This window comes from Myotis daubentonii, chromosome 9, assembly GCF_963259705.1.
Source record: "Myotis daubentonii chromosome 9, mMyoDau2.1, whole genome shotgun sequence".
Taxonomy (NCBI): Eukaryota; Metazoa; Chordata; class Mammalia; order Chiroptera; family Vespertilionidae; genus Myotis; species Myotis daubentonii.
In genome coordinates, this window is record NC_081848.1 from 79,475,441 (window position 1) to 79,486,616 (window position 11,176).

An 11,176-nucleotide genomic window follows, 5' to 3' on the forward strand; every position below is an offset into this window, starting at 1 on the left:
GCAGCCTTATTGGGGCTGGCGAGTCAATGCTGACGGGAAGGGCCTGGGAGCAAGCCAGCAGCTCTCTTCTCTCCCGGCCTGTGGCGCTTAGAAGAGACCCTTCCCAGGCTCACCCCCTTTTAACCAAACAGAACAGTATTTACTTCCTCCTCTTGCCAGTCAAACCACATTTTTCCTCTTGGGGTAAGAGGGTGAGTGAAGGACTGAGCCTTGCCAGCCTCCAAGGGGCAAGCTGACCCAGGAAAGGGCTCTGTCTGGGTCACGGCGGGCAGTGGGCGCCTGACCTGATCCCCCGGCCCAGGCTCCCCGGAGCTGGCGGCCCACGCTGCTGACACTGGCTCAGGCATGGCCTTTGGTCTTTCTGCCCTTTCTTAACTGTGAGCATAGACACAAACTGCCCTTCTCTGGCCTCAGTTTTCTCACCTGTGAAACGGGCTAATGCTAGCACTTAAGTTTGGAATTGTTGAGGATAGAGCGTTCCAGTGGCACCCAAGTCAGCGGTTAGTGTTGGCTGCATCAGTATGTGCTCCCTCCACGGGCTGTGCATGCACCCTGACTCTTACAGGCCTCTTCTCTCTGCCTCTGCCCTCTCAGCTGACACCTGCCCACTGGGCTGTAATCACAACCTCCTCCATCCCACCTTCCAAACGCCGGGCTGCTGGAGCTGGTCTCCACTGTTGACATGGACACAGAGTGGTTCCAGTTCTTCCTGCCTCTGGCTGGTGCCCTCTTGGCAGCCAAGCCACGCTCACTGTTCACCGGAGGACACTGCTCCATCCCTGTTCCCCACCTTCCCAGGGGTCTTTCTGGATTCATCTGCTCCCTCAACACTCAAAAGGCACAGGGCTGCACCTGATTCCAACCCAGCCCTCCCCTCACAGACAGCAGAGACACAAATAGCAGGAAAGTGTGGCGAACGCTTGACCAGACGTCCTCATCCACCTCACTGAGGATTAAATAAGACAGCGAGTGCCGCGTGGACAGCATCTGGCGCACGCCCAGCGGTCAGTCCCTCTCAGCTGCTTTGATTTCCTGGAGTCTAATCGCAAAGGCTTCAGCACCGGCAGGGCCTCCCCAAACTCCTCCACCTTTTCCCCAGCTGGACCCAGCCATCCCAGAAGGCCAGAGGAGAGAGGGAAACTGACCCCCCCAGCAAGGGACAGTGCCTGGCCTGGGGTCACACAGCCAGCAGGAGACAGAGGTGGGTGGAACTTGAGCCCAGGCAGTCCTGGCAGCCTCAGCCCATGCGGGCAGTGGCAGGCAGTGCCCAGGCAGGGCTGCTGGTGCCTGAGTCAGTGCCTGGCAGCTGCTGTTGACATGTGATAACGGGTGTTTGTTTAGCTGGGGCCACTCATCAAAGGGGTTAATGTTCAACTCCCTCCAGTCCCTGGGGCTGCAATGGGAGCTGAGTGGTCAGACTTCTCAGGCGGGAGCCCCACAGCCTATCTGCCCTGGACGATGACCTGAGGCCTCAGGCGAAGGCCCAGGTCTGTGGGGGGGTCTTGGGGAACACAGGGCCGCAGGCTGGACTCCTTGCTGGGAGGAGAAGCGTCAGGCTCCGGACAGTCACACAGCCTGTAGGGACCCACCACATGGACTGGGCTGGGGGGCTGGAGACCCCTGGGAGGACCCAGTGGCTTGTGGCTCACAGTATGGAGATGGGCCTGGTCAGTGGCCCTGAGCTCACTTGGGTTTGGGAGTCTTTGCTCGCCTTTCTCTCAGCTTCACTCCTGATGGAGTGGCTCCTCTAACCCTTTAGCTGTCCACCAGGTCCCTCCCAGATCCTCTCAGACCCTCCACCCCACTCTTCTCTCTGCTCAGCCCTCATCCCTCCAGCCTGTGGGGTCCTTCGGGCCGGATGGGTCTTGGCACAGAGAGGCCTGGGCAAGCCTCAGGCTGATGGGGAAGGGGGTTCCTTCCTGGAGGTAATGACCCCGGGCACTCAGCCTCCCTCCTCACGGGCCAGCTGGGCAGGGTGCAGGTCACCCCAAAAAGCCACAGCCTCCGGCTCTCTCCAGCCATGGGAGCCCCAGGCCAGTCTCTGCTCCTCGCTCCCAGTGAGGCCGGGAGGCTGGGAGCCATTGCAGGGCAACGAGGCTGTGCCCAACCTGTGCTGGGGCCAGGCCACCCTGCCCCAAGGAGAAAGGGCCTGGAACAGGGCAGAGCTGCTGACTCCGTGTTGGGCTGGAGACAGAGCCCGAGGTGTGGGATGGGGCGGGAGGGCTGAGGGCCCAGGGGGACGTGGGGGGGGGCGGGCAGCAGCCTCTCTCCCACCCGCCACAGCTGCAGCCTTCATGTCAGGTGAGCACTGGCCGGCCCTGTGGCCCACCTCTGGGCACAGAAGCTGCCGCTCCCTGGGGGTTCCCACACAGCCCCGAGGGCCCCATGAACAGTGAGCTCAAAAGCTGGGCCTCATCCAGCCTCGAGGAACCTTCCAGAGCCACCTCTGTACAGCCAGGGAGTCAGAGAGGGAAGCAGAGGCGCAGGTGTGAGGGGCAGAGCAGGCACGAGAAGGAGGGGAGAAGGACCTCCCGTCTCGCTCCAGGCTGGCTGCTGTCCTTGAGGGCGAGTAGGGGAGGGGTGTTCTGAAGAGCGAGCAAATTTGGAGGCACGAGAGAGAACAGGGCACCCTCGGCACCACAAGGAGGAGGACTTGGAGGGGGTAAAGTTGAGGGACGCCCAGTGGAGATGAGAAGCGGGGGGCAGCTCTGGCCCCACCGCCAACCTGCCTACGCAGGTGGTGCTTGAGCCCAGCGCCACCCAATGCCAACGCTAAGCTGCCCCCTCCGAGCCCCAGTGCCCTGTGGACAGGGCGCACCCTGAGGGAGCAGTGGGGCAGCCAGGCTGGCCTCCGGCCCTCGGTGGGAGAATCCACGCACTGGGCTGACCTGTGGGTGAGCCAGGGTATGCCTGCCCTCCCCCTGTGCCAGGCTGTATTCAGGGCACTGGGTCAGACAAACAGGCCGCAGCCAGGGTGGCAATGTGTGGTTGCCACATGGCTTCCAAAGGCCTCGGTGTCAGCTGGGTTGAGAGTGGCCTGTGAAGATGGCTGAGTTTGGACTTCAACCATCGGGAGCTTCAGAGAACTGGACCCGTCCCTTCCCCAGCGTTAGCCCAGCTCCTGCTGCCAGCACCTTGTCACTGCACCCAGTTACTCACTCATCTCAGCTTCTTCCCTGGGCTGAGAACTGAGGCCTCGGATAGGGTCCTTGACCTGACAACACCTCATTTTACAACTAAAGCAGCCCTGCTGTGACAGCATATCGATGACAATTCAAAAAGGAAATAGAGGGTGTGACATTTGGCTCCAGAGCCTCAGTCTGTTCGCCTGTGACATGGGTGTTCATGGAGCTTTGGTGAGGATTAAACACGATGTCTGCTTCAATGGGCTCAGCATTGCGCCTGGCACTTGATGCGCTTTTGATAAGCCCCAGACCTCGGCTGTTGGTGGAAGCCCCTGAGACGGTGGCCCCCGAGACAGAGGGTGGCCTGGGCGCGGTATTTGTGGGAAGGGGAGACTGAATACTCTCTTTCCCCAAGAGAATATCCCTTCCTCCAAGGTGTGTCCCTCCAGCACGTCCCTGCTGCCACCTCTGAAGTCCACCTGTGGCCAAGGAGGTGAAGAAAGGACAGCCACTGTCAGCAGAGCTGGAGCCAGGGACAGGCATGGGCCGCGGTTCCCTTGTCGTGGTCACTGTGTGATTTGAGGCACATGAAGGCTTTGAGCCCCCCTTTTCTCATCTCCAAATGGCAATAATAATAACAACTGTCAGCTCCATGTCGGTGCGGGGCTTCAAAGTTCTGGGTGTCATCTTGGTTTCTCCCCGTAGCCCCAAGAGGTAGACCTCACCTCTGCGTGTTCCAAATGAAGAAACTGAAAGAAAAGACACTGAGGCCTGGCTGGGCGGCTCAGCCGGTGAGAGTGTCGTCCTGATACGCCAAGGTTGCGGGTTCGATCCCTGGTCAGGGCACACACAGGAATCAACCAATGAATGCTTAAATAACGGGATGACAAATTGATGCTTCTCTCTCTCTCTCTCTCAAAATCAATCAATCAATAAAATTAATAAAAAAAGAAAAGAAAAGGGCACTGAAAACCATAGACCCACAGAACCGACAGAGCTGGGTCTTGAATCCCTGTTTTTCTGTAAGAAAGTCAGCTTCCCCAATGACTTACCAGGCCCTGTTCAGGCAAAGGTCAGCCAGGAAAAACAGGGTTTCCAGCAGAGGGACAGAGCCCAGGCGCGGACGGGCTTGCAAAACCATTGGAGGAGGTGGGAGAGCGAGAGGCAGGCAGCCCCCGCCGGGGTTTGGAGATCAGAAAGCACAGGAATTGCAGAATTGCGTTCCTGGTACTCACGATGGGCATCTGTGTGTGTCCCATGGGGGCCGTTGTGAAGAAGGGTGTTGCTGGGTATAGTTCACGTGCGCCTGTTGGTGGACATAATGCTCGTTTCCATCGGGTATATGAACAGGAGGGCAACTGCAGGTTCCTAAGAGAGGCGAGTTCACAACCCACTGTTTCCCCACACTTTGTTATGAAACATTTCAGACCTACAGGAAACTGGGAAGAATTGTTCAGCGAATCCCATGTCAGCTCTACCTGAGTGCCCCATTCTGCCTTGGGGCTCTCTTTCCACCTGCCCATCCTACTATCTCCTTTTCTTTTTTTCTTTTTATTAATCCTCATTGCTTTTTAGAAAGAATAGAGGGAATGAAGGAGAGAGAGAGAGAGAGAGAGAGAGAGAGAGAGAGAGAGAGAGAGAGAGAAACATCGATGTGAGAGAGACGCATCGATTGGTTGCCTCCCCAACTTGCTCGGAACAGGGCTGGGGATTGAACCTGCAACTCAGGGACAGTACATTCCCTTGACCAAGTATCAAACCGGAAACCCTTCAGTGCACAGGCCGACGCTGTAACCGCTAAGCATACTGGCCAGGGCACTCTATCTACTTTTGTTGATGCAACAATATAATTTTTTTAAAGAGAATTTTTAGAAGAGTTTATTTGAGCCAAACGGAAGACACATGCCAGGGAGCAACATCCCAAATGCTCCCAACAATTTAATTTTCAGCGGGGGTGGGGAAAGCAAGAGACAAAATTATCCAAAGCCATTGACCCAGAGTCTGGGAGGAAGTGTAGCAAACATCCTGTGTCCACATGTTCTCTGCCCGATAGGATTTCCCAACTTTTCTGGTCAACATTTTTGATGAAGGGGGAAAAAAATCTGTTTTAAGTTAAAAGGAGCTTTGTCTTTTTTAGGATTGGAATGTCTCTCTTTGGGGGAGAGGTGAATGGAGAGGGTTGCCCCCACTTCAACGAAGAAGGAGCCCGAGAGAAGCAGTGGAGGGACCGGACCTTCTGAGAAGGCTCCAGAATGTGGCAACATTTCGGCTCGTTCAGCCCCAACAGAGTTTTAGAAGAGGATGCTTCCCCAGCCTGAAGTACCTGGTGGCGCCTGCATTCCAGGGAGCGCTCGCCAGGAAGCAAGCCAACCCCGGGGTCCGGCTCGCTCGCGGTGCTCGAGAACACGCTTTAAGCTGCTTGCCTCAGTGCCAGTACCATCATGTGGTCCCGTCTGAGTTGCCCAAACTCAGGACAGCTCAGCTGAAAATAACACTGAGCTAGCTCCCCATGGCCCATCCTAGCCCCGTGACGGTGGCAGTGGCACCTCAAAGGTGGGCCGCCCGGAGACACACAGGCAGAAGGAGGAGGTGGAGCGTGGGTCGTCTGCACTGCAATCCCCTGTGGAAAGTGGTCAGCAGACGATGAGCGTGTCCGTGACTGTGGCCTCCTTCACCTTTGCAGTCGGATGGGTCTCAGCTCAGAAGATGGGCAACATTGACGGGGAGATAAAGCTCTGGAGAGAAACGGACTCCTCAGGGAGAACATCGGCTTCTCACTCATCCCCCAGGACAGGCCTCCAGGGAAACGCTTTCCTCTCTCCGAAGCCGAAGCATTGGAGCTGGTTACCCCAAACTGGCACCTACGACGGCGAGTGACGCGCTCGGCATGGGAAACTGGGAGCTTTATCCGATCGAGGAACAGCCAGGACAACATCAGAGGTCAAAGGAGCCGCTCAGCTGAAACGAATACAGAGTAATATTGAATGTAAACTGTAACTGAAAAAAAATAAGGAACAGCTCAACAACAGGAAGATCAGGAACAAAAGAAGGAAGAGGATGATGGGCAAACATTGCACCAAGCTCGGGGGTGGGATGACGCATCCAAGGGCTGACAACTGAGAGAACCTGGGTTAGCCTTCCCACAGCAAGACAGGACTGCGGGAGGCGGGGGGGAGGGGGGGGTGGGGGGGGGGCGCACATTTTCCCACCCCTGGGCTCCTGCTTCCATTCTGGACCACGAAGGCAAAGGTGCTTAATCTTGCTTTGTGTTCAATAAAGTGTCAAACAATTAAGTATTTATTTGTGTCCTAGGTGATGAGCCAGCGACCTTGTTTTGGCATTATCATCCCTATCAGAGTGTAACCCAATTTCTTAAGTGAAAGAAAAGAGGACTGAGAAATGGCTCTGTATAGTCAATGGCTGTATGAATTCTCCTTAAAAACTTACGAAACGCCCTGGCCAGTGTGGGTCAGTGGTGGGAGCGTGGGTCCGTGCACCGAAGGGTCTTCAGTTTGGCTCCCCATCAGGCGCAAGTATCTGTGTTGCAGGTTCCATCCCTGCCCCTGTCGGGCTCTCGGGAGGCAGCCAATCAATGTGTCTCTCTCACATTGATGTTTCCCTCCCTCTCTCCCGCCTTTCCTGAAAATCAATGGAAAAAATATCCTCGGTGAGGGTATATTTCATGAGCCTGTGCAGGAAAAACAAAGAAAAGAAAGAAAGAAAAGAAAGGAGAGGGGAGGGCAGGAGAGGAGAGAAGAGGAGAGGAGAGGAGAGGAGAGGAGAGGAGAGGGGAGAGGAGAGGAGAGGAAAGGAAAGGAAAGGAAAGGAAAGGAAAGGAAAGGAAAGGAAAGGAAAGGAAAGGAAAGAAAGAATTTATTTGAGCCAAATTTTTGAGGACATGCCCAAAGCAAAATCTCAACAGACTGAGAAAATGCTCTGGAGAATGGCAGTCTTGCAGCTCATTTTATTTTATTTTATTATTATTTTTTAAAAATATTTTTATTGATTTCAGAGAGGAAGGGAGAGGGCGAGAGAGAGAAACATCAATGATGAGAGAGAATCATTGATCGGCTGCCTCCTGCACGCCCCCTACTGGGGATTGGGCCCGCAACCCAGGCATGTGCCCTTGACTGGAATCGAACCCGGGACCCTTCAGTTCACAGGCCGATGCTCTATCCATTGAGCCAAACCGGTCAGTGCAATTGCAGCTCATTTCATCCAAGGAGAAAACATGAGGAGGGTCACCAGAAACCCACTCGTGGTAGATTGACGGGCAGGAGAAAGCAAAGAGGGGACATGCCTACAATTAGATAAAAGACAAAGGGAGAGAGACATACTTCTTCGCCATCGGGGAGTGCGAGATGGCTAACATTTCACATCCACAGTGCGTGGAGACAGACGGCTGTGGGCACAGAGTTCGTGGTCTGTGCTCCATGGCCTGTGCTCCATGGCCTGAGGCATCTGGAGAAGAAAACTCTGACAAGTCAGAGGTGTGTTGTCCCGAGGCCTGAGAACAGAGGGCAGGGCTCACAGCAGAGCTCGAGCCTCACATGACGACCTGCCGCGACCCGCCCAGTTCGGAATGTGAGGTCAGACCCTCCTGTGGGGTTGCGTTCGGTCAGTGAGCTTGTCGGTCCTGCCATGCAGCCCCCTGAGCTTGTGGGGTCTACCCTGTTGCCCCCTCCCGTTCATAGGCTTATATACCTGCAAGCATTGCCGCACAACTAAAAAGATAAAAAGATCAAGTCCTCAGGTCCTCGTGTTTCTGCCCACTCTGATTTTTGTAGCTTGACTGTCGTTACTCCATTTCGTTTCTTCACTCTTTCCTCAAATCCTTTAATAAAGCCCGTTAGAGCTACAAATGTACTCAGTTGAAATCTGTTTTATTTTATTTTATTTTTTAACATTTAAGGAACCATATTTTTTTCTTTAAATATATTTTTTTCATTGATTTCAGAGAGGAAGGAAGAGAGATAGAAACATTAATGATGAGAGAGAATCATTGATTGGCTGCCTCCTGCATGCCCCATACTGGGGTGGGGGGAAGAGGATCGAGCCGGCAACCCGGCATGTTCCCTTGGCTGGAATCGAACCTGGGATCCTTCAGTCCGAAGGCCAACGCTCTATCCACTGATCCAAACCGGCTAGGACTGAGTTCTGGTTTTTAACAAATATTAACAACCATCTGAAGGAATAGAGGCACAGAGAGAACAATCAATCGCCTCTCTGGCGCTAAACAGGGAGTAAGTAGTGGAACTGGGATTGGAACTCCGGCCGCAGGGTGCCATGACCTCAGTCCACTCATGCATTCAAACATCCACTGCCCAGCTACGATGGGCAGGACCTGGGGGCGGAAGAGAGACGGGGTAAGTAGATGCAGGCAGCCAGGACAACAGAGGCTGGGGGCTCGCAGCCTTTGGGGGAGGGCTGGGCAGGTGCTGGCCTCGTGGGAGGCCTGGCTTCCGGGAGAATGTGCCGACCAGCTTGGCTAGCGGCTCACAGCTCCGGGCAGTTCCTTGTTTGCCCCACTGTGGATAGAAGCTCTAATTGCAGAACCGGTAAAGCTGTTGGCTGCTCCCAACAGAACATTTGGGGGTGACTCCCAGCAGGTCCCCAGCAGTGGGTGGGGGTTTGGGGCAGACTTGTAGGTAGGGAGGCCCCACAGTTGACTGGAATCTCCCCAGAGGTCCTGGTGTGGAGGGAGGTCTGGGGCCCCAGGCCCCCTCCTGGAGCAGGCCCTGCTCACATCCCCTGATCTCCTGACTCCCCCACCTGCTGCGGCCCTTGTGCCCACTCCAGCCTCTCACAGTCAGGGAGAGGCACAGGAATCCTGTCGGGCCAGATTCCTTCTCCCTGGGACAGCGGAGCTGGGGGAGAAAGTTGGCCACAGTCTCCCAGGATGTGGCAGATCTTCCAAAGTCGCCTCCCCTCTTCTCTTTCATTCCCCTCCCCCCTCACTGCCTCCACATCGTCCCCTCTGCCTGGTTAGATGGCATTCTGAGAAGCTCTGGGGCAGGCCACGGTCACAGAGGGTCACCAGTGGGGCCCCACCGACCTGAGTGGCTTCGCCAGGCCCTGGTAGGGTAGGGAGCTAAAGGGGCTGGGGACAGGGCTGGGGCAGCACTCTAGGGATGGACAAAGTGCCCCTGAGGAGTGAGAGAGAGAGAGACCCTCACAGGAGGTAGGGACCCTGGCTTGAAGGAATGGGGAGCAGGGAGGGCCCGTGGCAGCCAGGCATCCTGGGTAAGCAGAACCTCTGACTCCAGCCTGGGCCTCAGCTTACCCATCTGTATGGGGTCCTCAGGTCCTGCTGTTCCTTCTGCACAGAAAGGTGAGCCTGCAGGACCCAGGGCTGCCTGAGGAGAGAGGAGCTCAGAGCGGGCAGAGCCTGAACCAAGGTTTCCGGACTCCCAGTCTCATCCCCAAGGCCTGAGTGACTTCCCTCATAACTGGGATCTTTATTTATTATTTTTTTTAAAATATATTTTATTGATTTTTACAGAGAGGAAGGGAGAAGGATAGAGAGTCAGAAACATCGATGAGAGAGAAACATCGATCAGCTGCCTCCTGCACACCCCCTACTGGGGATGTGCCTCAACCAAGGTACATGCCCTTGACCGGAATCGAACCTGGGACTCTTCAGTCCACAGGTCGACGCTCTATCCACTGAGCCAAACTGGTCAGGGCTATTTATTATTTTTAAATCCTCACAGGAGGATATGTTTTTATTAATCATGAGAGAGGAGAGAGAGAGAGAGAGAGAGAGAGAGAGAGAGAGAGAGAGAGAGAGAGAGAATCAATTGGTTGCTTCCCTCATGCACCCTGCCCGGGGATCAGGCTTGCGACTCAGGTATGTGCCATGACTGGGAATCAGACCCACAACCTTTTGGTGTACAGAACGAAGCCACCCAGCCAGGGCATAACTGAGATCTTTAGAAAGACACTATCACAAAGGTGAGGCATGTAGGGCACAAAACAACAGGTTCTCACCACGTTTGGAAAGTGAATTTGGAAGGTCTGCTTTCAAACAGGCTGGGGACACAGGAAATGCACGCCTGGGGCCCTGGGAGTCGCTTCTGGTAGATGGACAGCCATTGCCCAGGGTCCACCACGGGGGACCCAGCAGGGCCGTATGTGGTGTCGTCTCTAAATAAGGGTAACCAGGCTGCCACAGAGATACATGATCAGGCTCAGAGATGCTCATGCCATACCCCCCCCCCCCCCCCACTGTTAGCTTGTGAACAGGAAGATTAGCTTGTTTGGGATCTTTTCATGTGTGTTAAAATCATCGGTTTGTTCAATGTAAGTGTTTCAAATCTGCCCCCGTTTGGATAATCCTGTTGAGGTATTTCTTCAGGAGCCTGCAAGAATAGGAAAGGGCCCAGGCCCCGAGAGGCCTCTGGGAGGCCGGGGGATGAGCCGCTGCAATCCACCCTTACGCACAGCAGGCAACGCTTGCTCTCTTCCTGCCTCTGAGAAGTCAGTCAGCTAACAACCCACAGGGCACAGCGGCCCTTTGAAGGGCCTTGACGATCCTCAGCACTTTCCCCACTGGTTTCGGTGACCCCCCCCCCCCAACAACCCTGTGGTGTAGGAACAATGATCTCCACTGGGCTACTTGTCCAAGGTGTTAGGAACATAAGTGAATCAGGAAGTTTTGCTAAAATTAAAAATGGCAACGATTTATTCAAGGGTCTTAGGATTTGCAAATTGAAAACACAACTAAGTATTCAGAGTGTTCTGAAGAAGAAAGAAAAACTGAATTCCTCTAGTAAAAATGAGAATGTCAACGTACGCAACGTTCAAATCTGTGGAGAATTTTTATGAGCTTATATTTGAGTCAAACTGATGACAACTGCCGGGAAGCAATATTTCAACGGATTGAGAAACTGCTCTGGAAAACAGCAGTTTTGCCAGCTATTTCATCCATCAGAACCAAAAGTGAAGGTGCAAGGGGTTACATGAAATTCCCTGGTGGTAGATGAGGGAGGCGGGAGAAAGCAGAGCTGGGACACGTCTAGGACTGGATAAAACGTAAAGGACGAGGCACC

At 54.6% G+C, this 11,176-nt stretch overlaps 1 long non-coding RNA gene across 1 annotated transcript; it reads left to right on the plus strand.

Annotated features, from left to right (window-relative positions):
- Positions 1 to 1,287: 1,287 nt before the first annotated feature.
- On the plus strand, positions 1,288 to 5,354 carry LOC132241316 (uncharacterized). The gene is made up of 3 exons (XR_009454484.1): positions 1,288 to 1,499; positions 3,844 to 3,916; positions 5,263 to 5,354. It is a non-coding gene; the product is annotated as an uncharacterized LOC132241316 (long non-coding RNA).
- Positions 5,355 to 11,176: the final 5,822 nt, after the last annotated feature.